General features: G+C 42.9%; 1 protein-coding gene and 1 long non-coding RNA gene across 3 annotated transcripts in view; one reads left to right on the top strand and one right to left on the bottom strand.

Moving 5' to 3' along the window:
- NHS (NHS actin remodeling regulator) overlaps window positions 1–12,189 on the bottom strand; it is a 236,975-nt gene that overhangs the window by 170,747 nt on the left and 54,039 nt on the right. The gene's annotated exons all lie outside the window — the stretch shown is intronic.
- On the top strand, window positions 6,088–11,220 carry LOC310706407. Its single transcript, XR_014525845.1, has 3 exons — window positions 6,088–6,322; window positions 7,041–7,168; window positions 10,937–11,220. It is a non-coding gene; the product is annotated as an uncharacterized lncRNA (long non-coding RNA).

Genomic DNA, 12,189 nt, shown 5'->3' with positions numbered 1-12,189 from the left:
ATAATTGAGCCATAAAAACTACTGGCCCAGATAAAAATACTCCTGTTTCTGAAACCTGTCAGTAAAAAAGGAAAAGAAACCTCACTAAACATCTTGGCTTAAAAAACAAACAAACCATTTCCTTTTAATTTTATTATGTTGACATGCCAGTATGAAGTATGCACACACTCTATTAGTCCTTCTGGGCAGAATATAGAACATAGGAACATGTAACACCTTTCTAAAACATTCTTGAATGTTCTTCTCGTTCCCAGCAAACTTTATGTCCTTTAATTCACTCTAGTAATTTCCCAGATGGAGTGACCTTTATCTTTTACCTTCTTTATAACACTCAAGAAATGAAATAGCTCCCACAGCCTGTGCCAATAATTATACGTAACCAGCTATGGCTTAGATTGTGTAGCCTTTGTATGCAAAACCCAAATATGTTTGCCAAATTAAAAGTGCTATGAACAAACTTGAAGGAACTGATTTCCATTACCGTACCTTAGCCTTTTTCAACTGAGTCATCATGAGGCAATGCTGACCTTGGACTCCAAAAGTATCTTGGAACATTAGTGGCTACTCACTCAGTGGAAGAAACAAACCTGTTTTGTGCATGGTAAAGAGATCCATCAAGCTAGGAGATTGTTTCCCATTCTTCCCAGACACCATTCCCTTATTAGTATTTCAATGTTTAATTGAACTATCAAATGAATTATTTATATATATATATATTAAAATGGTTTCCCTAATTTATCAGCCAACTGATTCCCCCCCCCCCAAAAAAAAGTCCACTCTTCAGGAGTTACTTCACTTCAGAACTTACCTGAGGGAATGGCCTGCTTTATCACCTCATAATTCACCTGAGGTAATAGCCTATTTTATCAGCTCAGAACTCAAAGGAGGAATGGCCTGCACATGGAAAAGTTGGCATGCTGGAAGACGTATAAGTTCAGTCTTCTCCCTGATATTCATTAACCTGTTATTGATTTGTTCATTTTATTTAAATCCCTCTTTTCTCCCAGTCCAAGGAGCCAAGGTGGCTCATAGCATGAATTAAAACCAATACAGCTAAAACACACAGAAACAATATAAACATTTCTTTAAAGAAGTTAAATGAGTAACTCTATTAAAGACAACACTGGAAACACTTAAAATGGGTGTGTGTGTGTAAAAATATGATGTTAGCCTTCTACATGCAAAGAGCTTTTGAGATGAGGGGTGCCTTGACATAATAACCCCATGTACACTGTTAAGGTTGCGCAAGCCTCCCAGAGGGCTATTCTTCCTGCACTAGCTTCTTGAAGCTGGCTTTCTCCATGACTTCCCACCAAATGTGTCTTCCTAAAAGCCCACAGCAAATACCAATAGGCAAATGTCAGCTGGTAGGACTCCCGCTGGCAGCAGGACCCATTTTTTTTACAGGTTGCTTTCTCTTCTTCTTTTCTCTCAGCCAGTAAACAGACAATGGCAGTGCTTGTTTCTTCGCATGCAGCTCTGGCCCAAATCCAGACCCACGCTGGCAGGATCAATGGAGGGCTAGCATTGTACCATTCTGTTACACACACCACTCGACTTGTCATCCTTTTGGGGGGCAGCGACTCGGATGTAACCTCATTTCAGGCTGGCAGCTGGTGGGACGGGCTGGGCAGAAAAACTCACTTAGAGCCACCACATCGTAAACCCAGACATAGGCCAAAGACAAGAAGCTGTTAATAAATAAACCCAAACAAAACCGCCACATAATTAACTGAATGCTGCCAGTTGAAGATGGCTTGTTTGGCTTCTTTCTGGGTGCACATGTTGGCACAGTCGCCTCAGCCATTTGCTAATTAGGGAGGCCAGAGAACACCAAATTACGAGTGTGCTGGCCATTTCCTGACCTTCACCTCCCATCCTCTCCAAGTGCACCTCTGGAAGAGGTATATAGTGCCTGTTCTCACACTAACTGCACTGAATAACAAAGCAAATCCATCTGCTTCCCTCACTATGGCTACTGCAACCAACACATCGACGGCACATCCATCTGCTTACATCCATCTGCACGCCGCTGTGCATGACACCCCAAGCCTCTGACGCTTTTGAATAGCTACCGATTCTCTTCTGCAAGGTGTTTTTTTGTATTCCCCCAGTCTAACAGCTAGAGTTTCTTTCTCTCCACTCCTTCCCCATCTACGAGGCCTGTGATAACTTTCAGAAGAATGTCCACTGATAAGTCAGCCACAGCCTCCCTTTCCCCCCTCCCCCTGCAGAAAGAAAGAACACTCATATGTTTGTGTGGGGTTATCAAGTCCAGAGACCTCCCTTCAGCGACAAGGCCCAGCCTCCTGGCTCATGGCAAGCTCTGTAGGGCACTTGCTTCCTTTGTTCGTCTGCCTACCCCACTCTTGTAGCTGCTGCGATGTTGGGGATCCTAGTGTCCCCACCCCCTGCTTTTCCCTGTGGGTGCTTCTGCACAATGAAGAACTCCAGTGCTCTCTCTGTGCAGCTGCTTTCCCAAGCAACAGCGTACTTAAAACTGACCTCATTTCTGCCAGTTTTACCGCTGCCTGGAGGGTTCCAAGTAGCACCAGTGAAAACAAGCAATGAGAGCACTGATCAGTTTTCACTCAATCCAGCACTATATATACACACACATATATATCTAAACTTTCACTTCACATTTGACGGCTTTTTAAAAAACCAGCAGGGCAAGAAAAATTAATCTCTGCTTTTTGAATGCAGGTTGGGTTGGGTTTTTTTGGCATTCTGAAGGAACGGCTTATGATTCTCATATTATTCCAAACCTTGATAACTTATTTTGTGTTTTCTTTTATATTCAGCACAAGACTTCTAGATGCCATAGTTCCCATCAAGCATGATTACCTATGCATGGGAGCAACATGCAATCATCCATCCCCAACTGGTTGGATGATTGAGCCACTCAACCCTTCCTCCAATACCCACATGTATACTGCAGGTGTCTGCAACCTCCTGCAATGGGGCTCGAACCTACAGACCTTGAGATGATGATGATGAAGAAGAAGAAGAAGAGGAGGAGGAGGCGGAGGAGTTTGGATTTGATATCCCGCCTTTCACTCCCTTTAAGGAGTCTCAAAGTGGCTAACATTCTCCTTTCCCTTCCTCCCCCACAACAAACACTCTGTGAGGTGAGTGGGGCTGAGAGACTTCAGAGAAGTGTGACCAGCCCAAGGTCACCCAGCAGCTGCATGTGGAGGAGCGGAGACGCGAACCCAGTTCCCCAAATTATGAGTCTACCGCTCTTAACCACTACACTACACTGGCTCTCATGCTCTGTCGACTGAGCTATCCTGAGTTCCTGTATTCAATCGTACAGTGGAATACATAAAGACTTCCATAGAATCTGGAGCTCCTGACTGTTTAGTGTTCCAGATACTTTGGAAGTCTTCATGAGGATAAATGTATATGCAAAGGCCCCCTGCCTACAGATGCCATCCGAAGGAGGACAGTGAGAAGTGGGTGAAGTCAGTAACAGAGCTACACAGCACATCCCCACTCCTCTTCATAGTGACAAGGCTGCTAATCACATCTGAAGAGGCCACCTAAGCAGTATAACTGTATATTTGTCTCCTCTTCATGTCCCTCCATACAGCCCAAACAGAGATCTCTGCCTTTTGTGATATAAAACTTTGGTTGAACTTTGGACAGAATATAAAGCAAATTGAATTTTGCAGTGTGTGCAACATGGTATTTGAATGTGCCTTTGCATTTGCCAATCTAATCAATTCCACTCACCAAAGTGTTTGTATTAACCTGCCAGTACCAAGCTAAAAGTAAACGAGAGCCAGAATTTGTGCAGGCACACAATGGATCTATAGTCTCAATAGCTGCCACAGATGAGGGAATATTGGGAGGTGACAAATTTATCAATCTGAGCCTTGTCAACCATTTTTTTTTTTTTTGCCAGAACCAATCAACATCAAAAAATAGAATCCGTACAAGGGCATATGCACATTTTAAATGATCAAATGCATGAATATATTAAAAATCCTATCCACGTCCTTATGAATACTTGGCAGCTAATCATACTATACCTGCTATTGCCCAGTCCAAAGAGTTACAACTTTCTCTTCTTACCGAAATGTGAATCATTTAAAGAGTGGCAGGATTCTGGTCAGGGGGTACTCCAGCCCTCTCCTGCATTAACCCTTCAGTGTCCTGCAGTGCAGCCATTTACACAACTGGGATGACACATACATTTCCCTCCTGCTCTTCACTCACTTCCTTTAAAAAGTTACAGTTCCTTATTGTTGGAGAACTGCTATCAATACAGGTGCAACATTTCAAATATACAAGTCTGAAATAGCTGCAGTTCCTATTTTCATACTGGTTATCATTTTGTCCTTAATAGGATACCATACATCTTGCAATGGGTGCCATCTGTTCCAGTGAAAAAACATACTAAAAAGTTTGCCAACCAGAATAGACACATGTTGATGACAGCAGGTAGTTCAGTTCCCTCTTGCCAGTCCCATTCTTTGTTCCCTAGGACGCAGCTCCCTTAGACCTGCAGATCCATCAAATAAAAGGCATCCACAATAAATAGTGAAGGCCTATTTTTCTTTTTTCTTTTTAAGTGGGTGCTGTCCTCCATAAAAGTTTGAGGGGGGGAATTGAAATAGCTGAAATTTGATCCACCATTGTTAAATTTGAACCAGATATACTGATACAAAGTAGAACCACATTAAAATGTTTTACAGACCTTCCAAAGGGCAGGTATCCATTGTAGCATGAATTAAAAGGTTTCCATCATCCACCCTCCCCAGTATAAAGTGTTTAAATGAAGTGTTTCCACAAATCTTTTGAGTTTTAAAAAAACCAAACAAATCTGTTCCAAACTCAAAACCCAAGTAAAATTGATTCTACAGCTAGAATAAATTATGCAGTTCTTCAGGGCCATCCATATCTGGGCTTACTTATAACTTATTTTGCTTCTTCTAGTCATGGCAACCAAAGCCCTATTTCTTGATCCATCATACTCTCTGCTACTGAGAGGAGGCGAGGGCCCAAGAGACAGGGAGATAGAGATACAGAACTATGGTTCCACAGCCAGTTTGATGGTGCTGCAAATTCCAGACCCTAGACAGTGTTAAGAGCTGCTGGTTCAGAGTTCAGTGGCTAAAGTGTAAGAATATGACCAGAAATCCTGCAGTTGAGGCAGAAAGAAAAAGTTGCTGCAGCACTAGCCTGCAGTAACTGCCAAGGTTTTATAGTTTAGTCTAGAACAGGGTTTCTCAAACTTGGGCCTCTACCTGTTGTTGGACTACAACCTCCATCATGCCTAGCTAGCAGGACCAGTGGTCAGTGATGATGGGAATTGTAGTTCAAAAACAGCTGGAGACCCAAGTTTGGGAAACTCTGGTCTTGAGTCTAAATACTGAGGCCTGATTCTCAGAGGAGACCAAGGCCATTAAAAAAAAAAAAATTAGTCTAAAGGCAGAGATACCTCCTGAGCTCCAGGTGAGAGCTCTGGTGCTGGTGAGTCTATTCAAGAAGAGTCAAGCAATGGATTCATATTCTTTGAGTTACTGTCACTTGAGGACTCAACCCCCTAACTCATGGAAATCCTACTGAGATCCCTCTCTTTGGAAATATTGCTAGCCATTTCTTAAATGTTTTATATAATATTATCACAGTAGTGAGACCTTTAAGCATTCTTTTTAAAAAACCTTTGATTATTATGACAATGAATTCTGCAGCTAATGTCAGCCACCAAAGCCAATAATCACTTTTGTGCCATTTAAAAAGTTTTCAGCAGCAAGATAATAGCTAAAACAATAAAAAGATAGCTAAAATAAACAGGAACAAACCAAGTCATATTTAAACCCACCAGCTTGGTAGATTTGATTCACAAAAATCTTCAACTCAGAGACCACAAAGTGGAAAGGTTTGGCAGAAACTAAGGGGGGGGGGAAGGATAAAATATTATGTATGTTTCCAATCAAAAGGTACAGTAAGAACCAGAAATATAAGGTGGGGAGGGAAAACATTTATAGTGCTGGGGGACCTCTGCATTATCAGATGGGGAATTCATGTGTAATACACCCATCCCTGGGCACTAGGTATTTATTAACAATGGATGAAAAATGTTCTGCCTCCAGCTGAATTCACATGAACAAAAGCAAACAAAGGGTGAGATGCTTTAACGCACCAGTACACTTGAGCCAGGGATTCTGGCAGCAAAGCTCAGGACACTTTTACCCCCTGTGCCACTGGGACAATTCTCAGGCTGAGAGAACGACTGCCCTGACGTCTGCGGTGCTGCAGACCCACCCATGTAATGCCCACAGAAGGCAGCTCATCAGTTTAACTAGATCAGGTGAGTTGAGGAACCAATAGGGTCTGGCTGAGGGGTTTTTTTTACTGCAGCTCTGTGCTTGGTTCTTTAGTCTGATCGATTTGTCTGTCCTGAGCCCCATGGAGACATCTTGGCAGGGCTGGTCCAAGCAGGAGGAGGAATAGGAAGAAAGGGGAGGGGCCTTGTGATCTAGATGCTGAGGAAGGGGCAAGCAGGTTGTCAGGGGAGAGGTCTACCTCTCTGACAGTGGATCCCCTGGCTGCCATGGTAGAGCAGCAACCTGACTTGCCTCAGCCACCGCCACCTGTCAATGAAGTTTTTCCTGCTCCTGGGAAAGGCCCTGAGTGTAGAATGGACAGTAAGCTGGTTGTGTAGGCCCACCCACATCACCCAAGAAGCAGCCACAGCTAGCAGACCCAGCAGACTGCCTACCTGTAGGAGTGCCCACTTGCTTGCCTGATCCCAAGGCTTAGGGAAATGACTACATGAATGGATGTGCCCGCCCCACTCTTCCAAAGGTCAACCTGGGGGGCATGCCAGGTGTTGGACCATGTCTTAGCCTAGCCATGTACCTTAGAGCTCTGCTATGACTAACCTGATATATATTTGGACACTGTAGTGAAATCTGGAATAAAGCCTTGTATGATTACCAAGTCTGACTAATGAGTCCACAAGTGGTAGCCAAGATGCTGCCCTTGGGAGAAGCTCCTAAACAAATCACTTCATCTCCCTGCTCCAGAACATGACCACCAGGGCCATCTCAGACCATATCATCCACCTCTCATCTTGCTGGGCTGTAACAGGCACTTCTTGAGGGTTGCCTTATTATGCTTTATGTAAAAGAAGGCATTCCCCACTTTCTCCCAGGTAAGAATATCATATTGGGCAAAGTTACTTGGACTTCCTTGAGAGGATGCAACTATTCTTTCTGCCTGAAGCAGATGTGGAGAGGGCCCTACACCAGTCATGCTCACATGAGGAAATGTCTCAGCTACAGGAATATTTGTTATAAGAGTGTCTAGGCTTCCTTAATGGGAAAAGCAGGTACTGCTGGTGTGAACACAACCAGTGTAAAGGGGTCCTAAAACATTAACTTCTGTGTAGCACACATACACATGCATGCACATATACAAGCCCTGTTATGAATATGTCTATTTCATTTTCTGTTCTTTGGCACCAGTACAGCAACAATTATCCAGACAAACCTTCTCATATGTCTGAATAATTTTGTTCTGAAATACAACGCTTATAGGGCCTTATCGCTGGCAGCTAGAAAGGTGATGACTTGCTAGAATCCACATTAGTATTTAGTCTCTTCCAGCTGCTGCAAGCATGCTGAAGCTGGTGAGTGATGTGTCCTTAAGTCTTCCAAGAGAGAAGACAGTCTCATGAGAGAGAAGCGCATCTCATGGATTAACCTAAGTGGAATTGCTCACTCTAGATACTTCAGACAATACCGTATTGGAATTTTTTTATTAGCATTATTAAACAAGCTCTTTCCAGTCTACATTATGGCAGAAGCTTAAACTGGAATATTCTGAACAGTGCAAAAATAAAGAATTTAGCAGATCCGTATTCATATAGATGGTTTTGCTCCCAACAATTGCACTTCAGATACTTCCCAACAGAATGCTTCTAGTATTTATTTCAAATAAATAAATAAATAAATCCACTCGAGATGGAGATGAATTTAAATATTTTTGGAATGACAGATTATATATTATTATATTAGATCAACTGAACCATTTAATCTAAAAGAGGGAAGGCTGAGTAGATGTCGCCAGATAAGATTAGATTACTGACTTCACACAGTGCTGATTGTCAAAGCTATATACCGGTATTTGATCAGACAAATTGATTTGTAATATATCATCCTTCTTAAAAATGAAAAGCCACAACCAACGAAAGGGAGGGAGGGAGGTATGAATGTTGAGGGTGGGGTGGGGGGGAGCCACGGTAGCAGTTATGAAATTAAGACTGCTTGAGTCAGAATACTTTACCAGCCAACCAGTAACAATGCTGTATTTGGCCTCTTTCAGAATGCCTCACCAATTTTCAATGTTTGCTTTTGCATCTTAACTTTCTCTAGTAGTGCAGTTCTGGTACTTGGAACAAACTTCAGAAACTGTTTTAAAGAGCAAAGTCCAGATGTTATAGATACAGTACATGGTGTTTCTGCTTCTGCAAAGCACTTGTGCATGACGCAAGCTGCCATTCGAACTGTGTGTCAGAATAAGATGGGAGGGGAAGGAGAGAAAGTATGGCAACACTGGATATGGCTCTCTTGTCATATTTTCCACTTCCCCAAAAATCTGTAACAAAATTTTGGGAGCCAATGAGAAGGCAGTACAATACAATTGTGTTTGTTTAGTCCCACCTCTGCCCACAGTATTCATTCTGAGGCAATGAACCTCTTCTAATTAATATGAATACCTTGTTCTTCAGGACTGGTGACAAGGGATAGGCAATAGGCAGTTGCATGGGATGGGACTCCAACTTCTTGTTGAAGAAGAGTCCCATCCTACCTACCTACCTACACACACACACACACCTACACACCATTTCTATTCATAGCTGCCTGGGTCAGCAAGGCACAGCTCAATCGCTGTGTGCATGTTTAGAATACAACCCTGGGCAAACTGATTCATGAGAGATCCTCCTTTGCCTGCTCCCACCCAAAGGCAGCCCCTGGAATAATCCAACAGCACTGATAATAATGGCAACTCCAACTGTAAAGGTTAAGTAGCCAATAATTTGTTACATAAGTCAATGATTCAGTAGTTCCCAGAGGGAGAACAATGATGAGATAACAAAGACACAGAATTCTTCATCCGCCTTCAGTCCCTTGCGGTCCATGTTGAACTATTTCCTCTTTACTATTGTTTGCAAGAGAGATTAATAGGGGTTCAGCCTCCCCCTGATTTTACATGGGGGTGTTGCCTTTCTTTGGTCTCCAGTGCACCTGTCATGCATATGAGCAAATCACAGGTTGGAGTGGGATTGCTGTCCCTGCCTAAGCCAATGGAGGTTTTCCTATTCAATGCAATGAAAGTTGAATCATATCCTCAAAGAAAAGGAACTGAGCAAACACCACCGTAATCTGAGCTAGACTGGCTCAGAGCCCAAGGTCAAATACACTGTCAAAACTGAGAAACAGCTAATCCTAACATGAACAGGAAGCATCCCGATAAGATTTGTGATAAGGAACTCTTTTATGGCTCTAAGAACTTTTCTGCACCTCCCAAGCCTCTTCCACGGGTTGAAAAGAAATATCACAATGCAGGGCTATTGTAAGGCAGCATTTGAAGGCAAACCTCTACTTAGAAACGATACCAGGCTGCTGTCTAGACCCTCAGCTGTGATGCTCGCCCCACTTGTGAGGTCAATGTGGTCTCTCTGGGAAACCTAAAAAGATATACAACCATTCTGGTGATAAGAAACTAGTTTGTAAGGTGCAGATTCTGTACATACCAGTTGTTGAAACCATCCTATCAAACACAAATACAGTGGTATGCTTCAGGTTACATACGCTTCAGGTTACAGACTCCGCTAACCCAGAAATATTACCTCAGGTTAAGAACTTTGCTTCAGGATGAGAACAGAAATTGTGCAGCAGCGGCGCGGCGGCAGCTGGAGGCCCCATTAGCTAAAGTGGTGCTTCAGGTTAAGAACAGTTTCAGGTTAAGAACAGACCTCCAGAACGAATTAAGTTCTCAACCCGAGGTACCACTGTACTACATGGGCAGTCAAAGATTTTTGTCCTTGCTTTTTATTTATCTATCTCCAGCTTTGGTTCCATTGAGCCCAAAGAACTATAGGTAACATCCCCAAGTAGCTTCCCATCCAAGCATTGACCAGACCCAGACCTGCCTGGATTGCTCAATTGGGTAAGCATGGTGCTGATAATGCCAAGGTTGCAGGTTCAGTCCCTGTATGGGACAGCTGCTTTCAAAGTTGGAAGGGACCCTGAGGATTATCTCATCCTAGAAAATCCTCAGGGTTCTTTCCAACTCTCAAATTCTATGGTTCTATGGTTCTTTGAAGCTTTTTCTACATGGCTGCATGAGTTGGCAACATGAGCAAATGGTGCTACTGCCTTTCCTCATGAGGGAATAGTGCAGGCTTGTTATAGCTATCTTTGCAGAGAGTGATGAGAAGCAGAGCCCACATGCATAAACAGCACAGGGATTTGCATAGTGTACGGTTCCCAAGTCAATAACAGCACAATGTGCTGGAGATGTGGCTGGCTGAGAAATGTTTCATCTGTGTGCAATCCCTGCTAATTGCATAACGACAATACTTTATTATGTAGCTGTAATAGCAATAAATGGGATAGGATGTGGTTTCATAATACAGTACGCTACTGGAACAAACTGTTTAAAATAGTGTCAGGTTCATCTTGTAAATGATTTCCTGCATACTATTTGGATAGGTTTTCTAAGTTTGCTATGTCATGAAGTTAAAACCTAATAAGTAATATATTAATGATCATTTGGGGTGGGGGTGGGGAGACAGGTTTACATGTTTTTGGTGGAGTAAGTAATATAAACGGTTTCAATTTCTGCATTAATGCCGCTGAACTTTGTCCCTCACTTCAGCCAAGAAACAATTTATTTTTTCCTATAAAATCTTCAGCAGCCCAAATCCAGCTATGATTCCAAGAGGATCATCTAACCAAGGAAAAGGTATGGCTTCCATTAAATCCCTGCTTGATTTAGTGACAATTCTTCTTGGAAACAAGAGGGGACTTTCCTACGATCCAGTGAGTCATGGGTGAAATGAAGAGAACGGGGATTGCAAGATTCTGGAATCCTTCTCAAAACCACAGAGTAGTTTTTCCAGGAAATGTTTACAGACTGGAAAAGAGGAAGTTTTTATTTTTATTGCCTTTCTCCTTTATTAAATGGCACGCTTAATAAGGGCTCCAGAGATTCATTGCTCAGGTTCGGCAATCAAACTCAATATTCACCCTCCATTCTCTACTTTCTTTCCTTTCCTTCTTTTTTCATTTGATCAACATTTGATTACCATTTCTCATACCCAGGGGAAAACAAAACCCCTGCAAAGCAAAGATTGCTCCATTGGGAGCAGTGCAAGGGATGGAATATTACTTCTTATAAGAACCAACCAATGAATGGCATAGCTGGCACGAGGAGCCCTCTCAGACTGCACATTTAGGAGCCAGGTATCTCTCTGGGTCCACCACAGCCTCTCACTCCTGGCATCACAGATTGGTGTATATGAGGCTTCTGTGGATTGCTAATCCAAGTATAAAGATGTGTCTTATAACATAGGCCCTTTGACCCTTGCCTGGTCAACAGAGCAGCACTCTCCAGCTTGCTTGCTATGTTGAACCTTCCCACCTTGGACCCCTGCTTCTCTGCACAGGAGTTCCAGTTCTCCTTGGATTTATTCTTTCTTCTTGTTCTGTCTCTCCCTTTGTTCTAACTCACTTTGTCCTGTCGCCTCCGTCCGACCCTGTTTCAACAAAACTCTTGTTTGTCTTCTTGACTGTCACCAGTGTTTTGGCTTCCAATTCTGACTGTGCTCTCTCCAAGCTATCCTGTATCACCTCTACACAATCTTTGTCCCTGAAACTGATGCAAAGTAGCTCCATCCAACATAAAAGGACAATAGTACTATTGCTCCTACCACATTCTACAGTAGAGAGGAAGGATGGGGAGAATCTCAGCCCAGATTACCAAACGGTTTTCTCCTCCTTGGAGAGACTATATATTGAGAGGCATCTGCTTAATGAAGAGTGGGTACTTTGCCACCTGCCAGAGCCATTAAAATTATCTCCAGTATCCAAACTGGCAATGCACTCCTGATCAAATGCCAATCTTACAACTAGAATCACGGGGGGCGGGGATTGGAGAGGAACAGAA

The sequence above is a fragment of the Podarcis liolepis genome (assembly GCF_965112155.1).
Source record: "Podarcis liolepis genome assembly, chromosome: 4".
NCBI classification, from domain to species: domain Eukaryota; kingdom Metazoa; phylum Chordata; class Lepidosauria; order Squamata; family Lacertidae; genus Podarcis; species Podarcis liolepis.
This window is presented reverse-complemented; position numbering and strand designations above follow the sequence as displayed.